We start from the raw sequence: 13,432 nt of genomic DNA, 5'->3' as shown, positions 1-13,432 counted from the left end.
TTACCATTGCCCTTTCTAAGGTGGAAATAGTCACTGTAGGGGGCTGGGGGCTTCTCAGGCCCCTGCAGACACATTGGGAAGGCACTCCCTGTGAACTGCCTGCTTCCTCTGCTTCTAAGTCCTAGGCCAGCAGTGAGATTCTGCCCTATGAAATATTCATAAAATTCAATTGACCGTAAAACACTTTGTAAATGTAAGAGCTGTAAGTGATCCAAATTATATCAGCAGCTTTTTGAGAAATGGAGAGAGAAAAGAAAAGGAATTTAAGGGACTGGGATCCAGAGAGCCAGCCTTGCCATTTTCAAACCGTCATAAATGGGTCATGGGTCTGCATTTTGTAATTTCAGGAATGACTAATGCTCAGACTCTTTCAGAGCACTGAGTGGCCTCATCCCAATGTGAATCAGTCTGTCTACGGTACACAGATTATGTCACTTTTAAAATCTATGTTTTTATTTTATAATCATTTTGTTTCCGGCTCTAAAAATCCTGAGAATGCATACTCAAGGTGGTCTTCTCACATGAGATACTAAGGAAATCATGGAAGCCCAGGCCAGAATGGAAAGGAGCCTCTGCCAGTACCTCCTGTTCAGGTCCCCACCCCGACCCCCGGGGCCCTGTAGGAAAGCTCCCTTGTCTACTGATTCACAGGGGCCAGTTTTTCATTGTTAGAACATTCTCCTGAGCTTATGCAGGTGTTATTTCCATCCAACCATCAGTCCTTTGTTCTGTTGTCTGGAGCTCCCAGAATGTATCTACTCTTTGTACCCTCATGTATTGAGGATGGCACACTCTTCCCAACTCTGCTCAAGTCATTTCTTTCTCATAGGACAGGATTCCTAGAATTTTTGCTCTCTTGGTTATCCACCTCTTTTCTGTAGAATAGTATGCAGACCATCTATTCCTCCTCCCACCCTCAGCCCCCCTCCTCCCCACCTTGTTCCTAATTCTCTTTCTGATCTTGGATCCTCTAAGTGTCCATGTGGGGTTTTTGTGGCATCCACATCACACCATTATCTCATATTGACCTGTAAACGAACTAAAACCCCAGAGCAATTGCTTTTTGACCTTAAGCGAAAGACGGAACCTCTATTTTTCTGCAATCCTTTTTCCTTTCCACACATTTTTTCAACCCAGACTGTGTTAAGAATTCTGATTACCTCGGTCTTATCTAAAGCATTCATCTCTCCCAGCGTGGTGGTGTCGGGTAATTTGAAAATCCAGCCTGCCGATGGCTGATGTATTTACCTAGGCTTGGGGCTTGAAGAGGGTGACAAATCCCTCATAACGAGTTTGCCAAACGTCTGCTGGCAGTCAGCGGATTCCGGGCTCCGTGGAGTAATGAGAAGGACAAAACTCAAGGCCTGGCTGCTCAAAGGGCGCCAGCCAGCGAGGTCAGAGGAGCTTTGGTTTGACCATTGACATGTAAATGTTGCTGCCCGAGGCTGATTCCCGCCCCCTCCCCAGACCCTGCCAGCATCCCACCCAGCACACAAAGCCCTGGCTGGGGAGGGCTGCACAATCTGCCTTTGTGAGTCCCTCCAAGTCCTGGCTACAGAGGTGAGTCTCTTATCAGCTATGTTGTAAAACTGTTTTGTTTTGTACTATGATTGTGGACTGGAAAATTCTCCCTGTCACATGCAGTGGGAGTGGTCTCTTTGGAGTGCGCTCCTGTTTTGGATGTAGACATAGGCCCTGTAAAGGTTTCTGAAATGAAAAAGAATACTAAGTGATTATTAATTTGATTTGATGTAACCTGAGAAACAGAATCATATTTGCCCACATGAATGTGCATGTACAGGATTTGATGCTAGGTTCAAAATACTTTTTGAATTTTACCTGAAATTTCTGCAGGATAATTTTATCTTTGGCATTGTGTTTTTGGGAGTCCTGCACGCATGCTCTCACTGCCCCCCTTCCCTCCCTTTCTCCCTTTCTCCCTCCCTTTTTCTCTGTCTCTAAGCTTCCTTACCTTCCTCCCTCCTTTTCCTTGTAGTGATGGTAAATTTCGTAACTCATAAAAGAAGTGCTTTTACAAGTTAGAGAAGCAATGGGGAAATTATTCAACATTAGAAGAATCATGGGGATAAACCACTAAAGAATGGATATGCTAAGTTTTTTTTCTCCCTCTGAACGGTTAGTGGAAGAGTTTCTGTAGTGCTAGTGTCCTAAATTTAACATGCGATTTGTAAATTTGTGGTGTTCTTACCACATGGTGAAGGTATATGTTATGCTTTGAACTGATTTTATTGTAAGTCCTTTAAGAATTAGCAAGAAGTTATATAAAATATAACTTTAGATTTTACATTCAGAATGAGTACTAGATTGAGTTAGAGAAGACTCTATTCTAAAAATATCTTGAAGTAAGAGGTTTTATTTGGTAAAATAAATATCCCATATAGGACTCACTTCTTGACTGCTTGCAGAGATAGTATTTTTAGGAAAGCATTTTCTTAATAAGATGCAGATGTTCCCAGACCTTTCTCCCCTTTCTCCCCACTCTGAGTATTTTTAGGAAAGCATTTTCTTAATAAGATGCAAATGTTCCCAGATTTTTCTGCCCTTTCTCCCCACTCTGCCTTCCCTTCTTTTCCCTCTCTCTCTCTCTCTCTCTCTCTCTCTCTCTCTCTCTCTCTCTCTCTCTCATATAGGTACTCTTTGCAGTATGAATTTAGTACACAGTGCATCCTGAAGCCTTGAATATTGATTGGTGGTTGTTAGACACTTTTTTTCTTTTAAAGTAACTATAGTAATAGAATTATGCTTTCATACCAGAATACCCATAACAAGATTTTTTTTTAAAAAAGTCTATACAATCAGTCTTAGATCTAGAAGCCATAAATCCTACCTTAAGTGTGAAGTCTATTCTTAATTTTTAAGTGTCTCATGCTCTAATGAGCATAATTAGGAGAGTTTGGCACAGAGGAAAGAATACAAAACTAAATGTTATGAGTCGCCTAGCTCTTCAGGTGGCCTTGAGCACATGACTACTTTTGGACCCCAGTGGTGGACTTGATCATTGGTTCTCCACCAGGGATGGCAATGTCCCTGCACGGGCACTTGGAAATGCTGAGGGGGAGCATTTTAAATTGTCACAGTGCATGGGGGCACTAATGGTTGAGGACCCCAGATTCTAGAAACCTTGAAATGCCACCTAGCTAGCCCAGTGAATAATTTGCCCACTCCAAATGCCAGTGGCATCCCCACTGAGAAACACTGGACCAGATGATCACTAAGGTTTGTCCCACTCTATTTCTCCCTAGTTACAACTGGGGCATTGAAATCATCTATAATGATGTTGAACTGTTACACATAGGGCTTGTATCTCACATTTAGCTTTAAACTCTGTTGTTGAGAGTGAAGTCAGACCCGGTAATGCTCGACGAGGACACGGATGGCATGGCAGCTCGGATTCAGAGCTTTATTGATGGGGAATTTCCTGCTCTAAGCACAGAAACATGCTGATATTGCTCAAAAGCAGGTGTAGAGAGCCAGGTGGGAGGGTTTTAGTTGGTTTTGAATTTTCCTTCACGTCCTCCTTTCCTCCAAGGGAAGAAGGGGATTTATTGTGGCCACAGGCCTAGTCTCCCGGACTGAACTGTTTAGCAGCTGTCTCAGCAGCAGCCTCATCGCACTGCCCTGCTGCTGGGACCTGTCATATCTTTTGGCAAAGGGGTCATCGCAGAGGCAGGTGCTGACCTGCACATCTGCCCACCTGTCGTCACAGGCCAGACTGGAGGCCTTGATGAGGCAGAAAGGAATTTGGGCTTGAATAAAGAGTCCTGGGGAGTCTGAATCCTTAAATCGTTTGGTGTGATTAAATTACTTTTTATTTGACAGTGAAGTGCTATTAAATCAAAGTCTCACAAGAAAGCTTCTGTCTGGATTATCTTTTGGTAGAAAGCAATAGATAGGTGAGTTATTAATCCTTACCAGAAATTTGCTGTGATGCTGTACATATATGCAACTCTTAATAACTAAAATATAACATTACCTGGAACATATTTTTAAATCGATGTGTTGTTTTCAATTATAAAATAATTTAATTAGAGAAAATACAAATAAATAAAAAAACACTACATTTTAATATATATTCTGACAGTCTTAAAAATGTTACAAAAATGGAGTTTCAGTATATGATGTTTTATAACCTGCTTCGTTCGTGTGACACTATCTCATGAACATGGTTCAATAGCATAACTATTACATGACTATTAATTTTACATGACTACTGGTGATCCATTTAGAGGACAGATCTGAATGGCACAGACTCTGAAGTCAGACTCTGGGTTTATACCTCTTATTAGCTGGGCAAATTATTTAATTTTTTTGTATCTTGGTTTACTCTTCTGTAAAATGGGGATAATCATAATACCCACTGCACTGATGTGCTTGGAGAATTAAATGAAATGATAGATGTTGAGTGTTTAGACTAGAGTTTGCATAAAGTAAGCACTCAATATTTGTGAGATATTATCTTGTTGGCACCAGCATCATTATGACTATACCATCTCTACTAACCAATCCCCTAGTATTAGACATTCTTGCAACTAAGTCCATTATGACATCCACATCATTTCCAAAAAGTAGAATTTCTGGGCCAAACACCAAATAACAATTTGAAGCTTTGGATACATAATATTGGATTTCCTTCCAGGAAGCTTGTCTCAGTATTCACTTCTACCAACTTTTCTCAGCTGAATTAAAAAATTCTACTTGACCTCCTTCTGATGGCCCATGTGCTCTGAGACTTTCTCCTTCAATAATTGGGAATATAAACTCATTTAATATTGCTCTTGGGCAAGCATAATTAAAGAAATGAATTAGCCACAAAATGAATTCAATAAAGCTTTTATAGTCAAAAGAACAAGGTGGATCACCTGCCACTTGATATTTTCTGTGCTTCAGCTCCTCTCTATGGATGAAAAATTGTTTATGTGTGAGAAGATATGAATGTGTAACCCATAAGTTCTCTCTTCCTCCCAGTCTCATTTAACTTCTACACATACTAGAAAGAAGAAAATTACCTTCAGTAACGTGATAAGAAATGTACAAGAAAGTAGCTATGTAATTTGTAAAACATTGTCAGTCTCTTTATTCTGTGATATGTAAAAAACTTGTCATTGCATTTATTTTTACATTTACTATGAAGAAATTGTTGCAGGAGGCGTATACAAAGGCAGATTCCATAGGGTACTTGACTTGGTAGTGAGTGCTTGGCTCAGGGGCCTCGTTCACCATGCCTCGTTCACCATGCTACCAATTGCTGGGTGATGACTCGGTTCTCCTACCTGTCATCTCTGTTTTAGGTGTCTGAGACCCCTCTTTACAGCCTGCCATGGCCCAGCCTGGCCTTCACGTGTATCTGGTGCAGTGTCATTAGATGAAGCTCACTTCTGTTTTCTTCCTAGCTATCCACCCATCTGCATTTGATTATAAACATGTATACAGCATTTAAACCACACAACCTAACACGGTTATGAGGGAGACATCAGATGATTCTGAATATGTTCAGTTTAGATTCCCATTGAGAGCGCAACATGTGAAAATTCTCATTGAGAATCCTCAGATCTCTAAAAATAGATCTTAGGACCCCAGAACTATGCTTAGGAAAGACTGACTTTGTTTGCAGGCACTGTCCAAGGTACTTTTTGATAATTATTGACATTCTAAAAAGAAATATAGCTTATATTTTCATTATTTCTTTGGATTGAATACTTGTTTCATTTTTGCTCAAGAACGATGGCTTTCAAGCTTTGGACCATGCCCCACAGTAAGAAGTGCATTTTATAGTAATCCGGTGTATACATATACAACTATAAATACACACAGAAGTGAAACAAGTGTTTCCCAAAATACATGCAGTGCACTTTGATATTTTCTATCTTATTCTGTTTCATTCTTTAAAATGTTGCATGTGCCCCACTAACTTATTTTCATGACCCACAAATGCACCATGACCTGCAGTTTGGAAATTGTGTTCCAGAAGTGATTTGTTGTTGAGTGTGAGCTAATAGCCTTGGTGGTGGCTTGCATCCCCTTTTTACAGAAGTGCGTTGCCTTCCTCTTGGTGCTGGGTCCAGGGCAGGCTGTCCATGCTCAGGATAACACCTCTGGAGGGATGTCAGTTCCACGGGGCTGGGCAGGAAGTGGAGGCAGAGCCCCTTGTGTTGGCTGCCTGGGCACTTGGACAGCTTTGCTTTTAATTTGATTCTTCCCTGGACTGGCTGCTGCAGCTGACAGCTCTGCCCGAGAGGGAAAGTTTAAACAAAGACGATAATTCAAATTGAGTGCCCCTGGATCATGTCTTTGTCTCTGCTCTTGACAGAACAGAAGGAAATTGATCATTATTAAGGATGCCAGCTGCCCATGGATTGATATATCTCTAGCCAGGGTTGGCCCACTTTTAAGAAAGTAGAGAGCTGGCTCCCTGGTTGGTGTGTTTTCAAGGGGTCCAGATAAGATTTTCCTTAAAATGTCTACTCATTCCTTTGTGCCTCGAACTTTATGATTTGAAGTTCATTCTTTTAAATCTTATAAGTTTTTTGGTCTCCCAGAATTCCCAATCAATATAAAAATATCCTCAGGAAAGAAAATACCTTAAGAGTGTATCAGATGACACTTAATGGGGATTTGGACAGCCCAGAGAGCAAGAGATGGAGGTGCAGGAGAGGGCACAGAGAGCTTAGATAGAGGACTGGGAACAAAAACAAGGAGGCTTCAGGCCTGTAGAAGTTTCTGCATCTAATGGTAATTTGAAAGCTATTTGAATTGCAGAGCTCTTTAAATATTTTTTATGAGAATTTTATGAAGACCTTTTGGCTTAGGGCAGACTTGAGTAGGGCTTAGAGATGGGGGAACTGACACCCACCAAAGGTGACTGGAACTCTTAGGATCACTTGTTCTACTCAGGGATTACATGGCCTGCATTTGTCCAATGGGCTTGTTTGTGTTTAATGAGTGCATTCTCTGTAGACAGCATGACTAAAGCATCCTGCCTAAGGTTCACATTTTATTTTGTCTAGTGCCTTCCAAACACTGTGCACTTATTTAGGCACTTTTCCTTAATCTTAGTTTTCTGATTGGTCAAATCACCATAATTTGATTACATGCCAGTTAGTTTTTCCAGTTTTTGGTTATCATAAAATCTAGCGATCACCTGGGTTAGTGTTTTTATGTGGCTACCAACTCATTACTGGGTCATTAAATCAGCTGCATCGGTGTTATTGACAGAGCATGTTGGTTGAATGGATGAGAACTCTATAAATATTTATCTTCCTCACCAAGACTTGTGCAGTACACAAATATGTGATTCCTCCTAATGAATAGCAATATACAGCACAATAAATTTCATTTGGTTCAGATATAGTCATTCTTTTATTTGACGAATATCTGTTGTCAATTAAACCTATTGTTTATAGGTTCTGTGGTGGGGTTACGAAGGTGAGTAAAATACGGAACCTGCTCTCAAGATACTGTAGTAAGGGAGACAGGCACAAGAGGTCGTGATGACAGTATGGTGCCTGCAAGGATGAGGATACTAATTCCTCCTCCCAACCCCGCTGAGCTCACACTCCAAGAGTTTCCCACTTTGGAAAAGCAGTGGGCCAACTGACTCTGCTGGAGTAGCTTAGCTTGGTCCAGCAGAGTGCGTCTGTGAGAGGACAGAAAGCCGTCCTCTGAGATTAAGAAAACAAGCCTGTCTAGTAGATTAAATAATAGTGCTCTCCACCTCCCCCAAAGGTATGTCCATGCCGTAATCCCTGGAACCTTTGACTTTGGAAAAATGGTCTTTGCAGATGTGATTAAGTGAAAGATTTTGTGGTGAAGAGATGATCCTGGATTATCTGGGTGAGCCCTAAATCTAATGGCAAGTGTCCAATAAGAATGTGGCAGGGAGAGATTTGACAGATGAAAGAAAGCTACTTAAGTAACCAGGGAGGCAGAGATGGAAGAGGCAGGGAAGGGATTCTCCCTGAGAGCTTTCAGAGGGAGCTCAGCCCTGCCAACACCTTGGTTTTGGACTTCTAGCCTCCAGAACTGTGAGAGAATAAGCTTCTTGCACAGTTGTTTTAAGCCACCAAATTTGCTGTAATTTGTTGTGGCAGCCCTAGCAGACTAATGCAGCCTGGATTTTGTTGGGCAGTAATTCCAGAAAAAAAGGCCTTTCTGAAGAGAATACAGGGGCTAGAGGCAAAGCCCCGTTTGGGAAGAAGGAAGCCAGTAATGTGGCCAGAGCACAGATTTTGTGAAAGATTGTAAGAGGAGATAGGACTAGAAAGCTTGTTTCTGACTCCTTGCCTTTGTGGTGGTTTGAGTAATTCCTTGTTTATAAAGGATCATTTGATTGTTTGTCGTACTGCCTCTTAGGTAATGTCTTAACACCAGTGACCAGGCAAATGGTACAGGATGAAATTTGTTTGTTGCTCAGATGGCTACACTTTTGTGTGGATTTGGTAAGAGCGTAAACGTTCCTGATTATAGCCCACTGGGGAGAGTGATGAACACCCCACTAGAGGAGGGTTGCTTTAGTCATTCCCCACATGTTGTTCTTGAACTTGTATTTTTCTTGGATTTTTTTGTGAGAATTTTATGTCCTTGAAATTATCAGTTAATACAAAATCATTTCTGTGGCATGTAGTTAAAACATCTTTAAGACAGATGAAGAAAATCATGCTCCTCAGCGCAAAACTAGTCCATGCCACTTTCAGAGATTCGTGAGTTTGGATTCTAGAACAGACCCTCCTCACATCATGCTCTTTCTTCTAGAAGAACTGGACATTTGATACCTTTTTATTTTCTTTAACATTGAATTTACGAGTGAGTATATTTTGGGACCTAATTAAATTTTATTCCTTTGGGTTGAGAATAGCAGCTAAAGGTCTGGTGTCTACTCAGCTGTTTTTCTGACCTGCCATATCTTTACTCTCCTCTATCCCCCAAGTTTCAGGTATACTCATATTTTATGATTTTCAGTTATTAGTTTTTATTATAAAAGGAATTCAGGCTTATTGTAACAATATTGAATTGTACAGTTTGAATATATGGCTCCTTAATACTTTAGCTAACTGCAAAACCCACTTCTCAGTCACTGTGGTCTGAATGTTTGTGTCCCACTGAAATTTATATGTTGAAACCTAAAGCCCAATGTGATGGTGTTTGGGTGGTGATTGAGTCACCAGGGTAGAGCCCTCATGAGTGGCATTAATGCCCTTATATAAAAGTGTGCTCTATGAACAGAGCTCCCTTGTCCCTTCCACTACATGAGGACACAGTGAAAAGGCCCTATCTATGAACTGGGAAGCAGGCCCTCACCAGACATCGTATCTGCTACTTTGATCTTGGCTCCAGACCTGTGAGGAATAAATTTCTGTTGTTTATAAGCTACCCATTCTGTGGTGTTTTATTACAGCAGCCTGAACAGGCAAGACATACTTCTATTTCTATATTAGTTTACTGTGGCTGTTGTAACAAATTAATGCAAACTGGATGGCGTAAAACAATAGAAATTTATTCTCTCATAGTTCTAGAGACCGGAAGTCCAAACATAGGACGTCAGCAGGCTGAGGTCCTTCCAGAAGCCCGAGGAGAGAGTTCGTTCCTTAAAGAGTAGGTTGGAAGAGTAGATGGAAAATTACGAAGAGGGAGACATCAAGGGCAGGGGAGATTCTTGCTAAACTAGCAGGATTCTTGCTGAAGGCATACTAGAGTGATCAGATGTCACCTAAGGAATAGTGAAGGATGAGGAATTTGATCAAATATTGAGGGCAATCAGATATCAGAGTGGGAGTAGTCTCTCTAAATTGACTTAGTAGGATTCTTACCAAAACTTGTTAAAACTGGGGCCAAGGTACATTTGGTTAAGGAGAAGGTCTTTGTCACAACCTCCTCTGCAGTGTTTTTAGACTAAGAAAGACCATAAAAGCAAACTCAGGTAGTGCACCTACTGAGCTGGTGCTGGTGGGGAAGCTTTAGAACTGGATGCAGCAGCTGCCTAATTGGAACAGTGGCTCCAGGTAGGGTTCTCTTCTCTCCGGCAATCACTGTCTCACCTCTCCAGACCGCACTAGAAGTGTGGACATGCTGCCTTCATTAGGAGGGTCAGTTTACAGGTCACTCTGGTCCTCAGCCCCCTAGTTATAAAGCAGCACCTGCCTCTGCCTGAGCATTGTTGTTTGGATTCAAACTACACGGAAAATAAAACACCCATGAGAACTGATGTTAGGAAACTCATTGCAACATCAGAGAGAATTTTAGATAAATCACTCTATGGGAAGAGGAAGTTGATTGCTGGTTTTGGCCCAGACTGGAAACATTTGGCAACTGATAAGAAGCCCCACAGCCTGATTTGGCATGTACTCTGTGGCTGGGGGTGGAGTGAGATGAGGGCAAAGCTGGTTCAACTTCAAGACTGGGTGTGTGTGGGAGGAGAATGTGGGGGCATATTTTCTAAAGCAGTATGGGGGAGTCTGTCTTCAAACGCAAAATTGACCTAGTCTCTGGGTAGGACCAGGGCTGGCCCAGGTCCAGACCAGTTGCTGGACTTACCTCTGAGCAGATAGATGTTGGCCTGTAATCCCGCCCCAGCCAGACTCCGACGGGTAGTGAATAAATGGAATTGGCTCAATAATTCTACGAGTAGCTCTTGGTGATGCTTCGGGGAATGGGAGGCCCTGCTTTCATAGTGTTTTCCCTCACAGGCATACCTCAGAGATACTGCAAGTTTGGTTCCAGAACACTGCAATAAAATGAATGTCGCAATAAAGAAAGCCTCACTAACCTTTTGGTTTTTCAGTGGATATAAAAGCTACATTTACATTACACTGTAGTCTGTTTAAAGTGTGCAGTAGTGTTATGTCTAGAAAAATGTACATACCTTAATTTAAAGATACTTTAATGCTAAAAAATGCTAATCATCATCTGAGCTTTCAGTGAGTCATCTTTTTGCTGGTCAGAGGGTCTTGCCTTGAGGTTGATGGCTGCTGACTGATCAGAGTGGGGGTGCTGAAGGCTGGGATGGCTGTGGTAATTACTTAAAATAAGACAACAGTGAAGATTGCCACATTGATTGACTCTTCCTTTCACGAATGATTTCTCTGTAGCATGAGATGCTGTTTGATAGCGGGTAGCGTTTTACCTGCAGTAGAACTTCTTTCAAAATTGGAGTCTTCTTCTCAAACTCTGCCACTGCTTTATCAACTAAGTTTATGTAATATTTTAAATCCTTCGTTATCATTCCAGTCATCTTCACAGCATCTTCACCAGGAGTAGATTCCATCTCAAGAAACCACTTTCTTTGCTCATCCATGAAAGGCAACTCCTCATCTGTGAAAGTTTTATTACAAGATTACAGCAACTCAGTTATCTTCAGGCTCCACGTCTAATGCTAGTTCTCTTATAGTTACTTCTACCACTGAAGTCTTGAACCCCTCAAAGTCATCCAGGAGAGTTGGAATCAACCTCTTCCAAACTTGTTGATGTTTTGACGTCTTCCGATGAATCATGAGTGTTCTCAATGGCATCTGGAATGGTGAATCTTTTCCAGAAGGTTTTCAATTCACTTTGTCCAGATCCATCAGAGGAATCACTGTCTTCTAAGATACCTCTAGCTTTACAAAATTTATTTCTTAATAAGACTGAAAGGAGAAATTACTCCTTGATCCATGGGCTGCAGGATGGATGTTGTGTTAGCAGGCATGGAAACAGCATTCATCTTGTTGACCATCTCCATCAGAGCTCTTGGGTGACTGGGTGCATTGTCAATGGGCAGTAATGTTTTGAAAGGAATCTTTTTTATCTGAGCAATAGGTCTCAAGAGTGAGCTTAAAATATTCAATAAACCATGTTGTAAACAGATGTGCTGTCATCTAGGCTTTGTTGTTCCATTTATAGAGCACAGGCAGAATTGATTTAACATCATTCTTAAGGGCCTTAGGATTTTCGGAGTGGTAAATGAATATTGGCTGTAACTTAAAGTCACCAGCTGCATTAGCCTCTAACAGGAGGGCCAGCCTGTCCTTTGAAGCTTTGAAGCTGGGCACTGACTTCTCTCTAGCTAGAAGAGTCCTAGATGGCATATTCTCCCAATATAAGGCTTTTTCATCTACATTGAAAATCTTTGTTTAGCGTAGCCACCCTCATTAGTTATTTTAGCTACATCTTCTGGATAACTTGCTGTAGCTTCTATATTAGCAGTTGCTGCATCATCTTGTACTTTTATGTTTTGAAGTGGCTTCTTTAACTTAAACCTTATGAACCAACCTCTACTAGCTTCCTCTGCAGCTTCCCCATTTCTCTCATCATTCATAGAATTGAAGAGAGTTAGCACCATGCTCTGGATTAGGCTTTGAGTTAAGGGGATGTTGTGGCTGGTTTGATCTTCTATCCAGACCATTAAAACTTTCTCCACATCAGCACTAAGGCTATTTCACCTTATCATTCATGTGTTCCCTGGAATAGCACCTTTAATTTCCTTCAAGAACTTTTCCTGTGCACTCACAACTTGGCTGTTTCACATTAGAGGCCTAGCTTTTGGCCTTTCTTGGCCTTTGACGTGTCTTCCTCACTAAACTTAATCATTACTAACTTTTGAATTAAAGTGGGAGATGCGTGACTCTTCCTTCCACGTGAACACTTAGAGTCCATTGCAGGGTTATTAACTGGCCTAATTTCAACATTGTCGAGTCTCAGGGAATAGGGAGGCCCAAGGAGAGGGAGAGAGACAGAAGGGAGGGAGAGAAGCAGGGGAATGGCCAGTCAGTGGAGCAGTCAGAACACACACAGCATTTATGGATTATGTTCTCTGTCTTATGTGGGCGTGGTTTACGGCACCCCAAAACAATTACAATAGTAACATCAAAGGTAACTGAGCAGCATAACAAATATTATAGTGAAAAATTCTGAAATATTGCAAGAATTACCAAAATGTGACAGACATGAAATAAACAGACGATATTGGAAAAATGGCACCGATGGGCTTGCTCAACGCAGAGTTGCCAGAAACCTTCAACTTGTAAAAACCACAATATCTGTGAAGCACAATAAAGCGAAGCGCCACGAAACGAAGTATGCCTGTGTTCTTCTGCAGGTGCATTTTTTTACTGCAGGTTGAACACCAGCCCTGTGCAGCATGCTAAGGACACTTTTTCTTTACCTCATTTAACCTTTACAACCACCTGTGAATTATAGATATTATTTCCATTTTTTGAAGTGGCTCAAAGCCAGGCTCAAAAGGTTTTCTGACTTGCCCAGATTTTCATGTCTAGTGTTTGTGGAGTCGGGATTGGAATCCAGACCTGGCTGCCGACTCCAGACCTGTGTGCAGGCTCCAGGGACAACGCCAAGGACCCCCAGTACGTAAGGGAAAGAATCCTGGAGCTGACTGGAGGTCTCCTTGGTTTTTTAGGACATCTTACTTACTAAGCCTGTTGAA

The 13,432-nt window shown here is 41.5% G+C and overlaps 1 pseudogene; it reads right to left on the bottom strand.

Moving 5' to 3' along the window:
• Positions 1-10,909: 10,909 nt before the first annotated feature.
• On the bottom strand, positions 10,910-12,645 carry LOC107196739 (annotated as a pseudogene).
• Positions 12,646-13,432: the final 787 nt, after the last annotated feature.

The sequence above is a fragment of the Pteropus alecto genome, unplaced genomic scaffold (genome assembly GCF_000325575.1).
Source record: "Pteropus alecto unplaced genomic scaffold, ASM32557v1 scaffold7, whole genome shotgun sequence".
In the NCBI taxonomy this organism is placed as follows: domain Eukaryota; kingdom Metazoa; phylum Chordata; class Mammalia; order Chiroptera; family Pteropodidae; genus Pteropus; species Pteropus alecto.
The sequence above is the reverse complement of the archived record's forward strand: the minus strand, read 5'-3'. Positions and strand labels throughout refer to the sequence as shown.